The sequence below is a fragment of the Arachis ipaensis genome, chromosome B01 (genome assembly GCF_000816755.2).
Source record: "Arachis ipaensis cultivar K30076 chromosome B01, Araip1.1, whole genome shotgun sequence".
Taxonomy (NCBI): domain Eukaryota; kingdom Viridiplantae; phylum Streptophyta; class Magnoliopsida; order Fabales; family Fabaceae; genus Arachis; species Arachis ipaensis.
This window is the reverse complement of record NC_029785.2, coordinates 9,025,340-9,028,522: the sequence shown is the minus strand read 5'-3', so window position 1 is coordinate 9,028,522 and position 3,183 is coordinate 9,025,340. Positions and strand designations below refer to the sequence as shown.

Sequence of the window (3,183 nt, the reverse complement as noted above, 5' to 3'; positions counted from 1 at the left end):
AAAAAATTTTGTTTTTCGAAATTTTTTGTATAGAATATAATGCAGAATAAAACAAGATAATGATCTTTACCGGGAGGAGAAAACAATTGCTTCCTCTGAAGAAACAGAGAAGCCTAAGAAGCCGCTACTGAATCATGAGACACAAATCAAGGAAAAGGGGCACCTATATATCTGTATAAATCAAAGGGTGGGTTAAAACAGTAATTTACTTAGATTCGAAAGTTTAACGGTTTTATAAAGGGTGGTTATCAGTTGTCACACTCAATATTTATTGTTGCACTTTTTGTAGCTTTGGTTTTGATATTTTCACAATGTCCTTAGAAAAAGTTGTTTCAAAATTCAAATTTGTTATCAATGAAAAAAGTATTGTTCACAATAATCTTTAAAAGATTGTGTCAATTTGATAACTGAATAATTCAACGTCCCAATTTAATTTTTGAAAGGTATCAATATGAGTTAAATTAGTATTTCTGTTAATTTATGTATCACTATTAATTTATGATATGTGATATTTAAGATTAATTTTTTTTATTATGACATTGAGAGGAGAAAATGATAGAGGCATGAGTTGAGAAGTGAGTTTCACAAAAATATTGAATAAAAATAAATTAGACCATCCAATTTGTATGTTTTAAACTTTTTTAAATTTATTGAATTAAAATTGGAGGGTTCAATTTCAGTACCTTAACTTAAATGATTTTCACATTTAAAATTAACACTTCAACAACTTACAACATAAAAAAACATCACTATAAATTTAATATCAAAAATAAAAATAAATCTTTAACGGTCATATATTAATAAAAAATTAAGAGAATAACACTATTCTTCTAAAAATCACTAAACCCAGAATCATATACAAATTAAAAAGTAAATTACAGTAAGTTACTACGATTTACGTTTTATGAAATAAACAAGGAAGAGTCATTGCAATTTAATTGAAATAGAAGAAAAAGACATCATTAAAACTACTCATCATAGAGCATAAACACACGCACACACGTGAATGGCAGCTATGGAAGTACCTCCTCCTCCATTACACCTAGCCATATTTCCATGGTTTGCCATGGCATATTACACCCCATTTCTTCACTACTCAAACAAACGGATTAGTAGAAAACTAGTCAGCAAATAAGTTCGGTTCAAGACAAAAATAGTTTGTTAACGAACCAATAAAAAATCGACAAATTAGTTGAACCGCCTTATATTTTAACGGTTAACCAATAACATGATGAATATTATTGTTACGGCCTGGCCCAAACCCCTTACAGTTCGGCCGACCCGAGCGCTACCCGACCCGGACACGCGCCCCGCAACCAATCCGGACACGCGTCCCGGACAGCTCATGCACGGCTGTGGAATAATGTCACTGAGAAAGTGGGCCTGTCCTCATTGGGCCCACCTCTGACAGTATATAAGGGGAAGGTTTACTCTTCCCCCAAGGTACGTCATATATCACATCATCGCCTGCACATTACGACATGTATATAAGGGGAAGACTGGCTCTTCCCCCGAGGTACGTCACATTTTCTACGCCACCCCTTTTTCCGCCTGCACATTGTCTGACAAAAGCGTCGGAGTGTCTTTGCAGGTGGCACCCTCCTTCACACGAAGTACTCGAGACCTCGCACACACCAGCCCGACAGTCCACGACCTGACGAGCCCCTACCACTTCCCGAAAATTCAAACCCGAATTATCCGGTAACCGACTTACCAAACAATTATCAATTTAATTGAATCACAATAAATTATGATGAATATTATCCATATCAAGTTTTATCAATAAAATTAAACATCAATAAGTATGTAATTGAAAAATGTTTATGTATAGAGTAAAGACCCACTTTAATTTTATTCTATTTTTGTAAAAGATAAGGGCATTCCTTATAAAATAAAATATTTTGGTCCCCTGACAATATTATTTTGATACGATATGAATTCTCGTTAAAAAAAAATTCATCAAATAGTAACAAAAATTAATTTTTTAAAAGTTTTATTTGTAACAGTGGGATCTTAACTCTCACAAAATTCATTCAAATAATAGGACCAATTATTACTTTTACTATTACTATTTTTCTCTTCATCATTATAATTTTATCTCTATTATTTCTACTATACAACACTATTATTATTTGACCTCCTTTACTATTATCACTAGTAACATCAATATTAACACTATTAACATTATCATTTTCTTTTCATTTTGTATGTGATGCTATATTTTTTATTTAAAAAATTTTTATACTGTAATTACTTTTTCTTCTTATGACATCATTTGTGACAATAGTTCTTCTCCATTTAACTACTAGCGATAAATTTTTTTTTTTTAAATAATAAACTTATTAATAGTTTCTGGAGTTTAAAACCCACTGATTATAAATAGAACACTTCAAAATTAATTTACATTACTATTTGATGGATTTCTTTTACGGAGATTTCATATTATCTCAAAATAATAATGTTAAAGGTTGAAGTTTCTTTTTTTTTCTTTTTTTTTATAAGAAAACACATTGTCTTTCGTAAAAACTGACCGAGATTATATTAGGCCTTTACTTTGATGTATATATATTTGAACAAATATATTAGGTTGATTTTCAAGTATATAAAATATAGATCAAACAAGCGGCGTGGACCACCCCATCCCCTTTTTCGTGAAGTGGTTTACAAGGTCTGAGACTCTAGGTCTTCGAATGTATTCAAAAGCCTGACTACTGTGAAAAGAGATGTTCAAAAATTTAATTCAGAAATTTTTTGCAACATCTTTGTTACAAAAAGGGAGCTAGAGCAGAATATTAACAGAGTCCAAATTTTTTTGGAGTCTTATGATGACCCTCGTTTGAGGGAAGTTTGAGGGAAGAAGAAAAACGACTTCAATAAGAGCTAAATTCTATCATCTTAAGAGAGGAGATTTACTGATACCAAAAATCTAGGAAAAAATTGGTCAAGTTTAGAGGCAGAAATACAAGCTTCTTTCACCTCCAAACCATTGTCAGAAGGAAAAGAAATAAGATCCACAACCTTATGTTAGAAGATGGAACTTGGTCAAATAATAAGATTTTCCTAAAAGAGGAAGCTAATAATCTTTTTCAAAGATGTTTTTGTTCTAGAGAGGAAGTGGATTTCGGCAGTCTTGACAGGGTTCTCCTGCTGCAGCTTAGTCAAGAGGCCTGCAAATTTCTCTCT

The 3,183-nt window shown here is 31.9% G+C and overlaps 1 protein-coding gene across 1 annotated transcript in view; it reads right to left on the bottom strand.

Annotated features, from left to right (window-relative positions):
* Window positions 1–186, bottom strand: part of LOC107616451 (probable serine/threonine-protein kinase WNK11) — a 2,303-nt gene extending 2,117 nt beyond the window's left edge. Inside the window, exon 1 of the mRNA XM_016318411.2 lies at window positions 71–186. The gene's annotated coding sequence lies outside the window, so the exon portion shown is untranslated. The remainder of the gene's footprint in view (window positions 1–70) is intronic.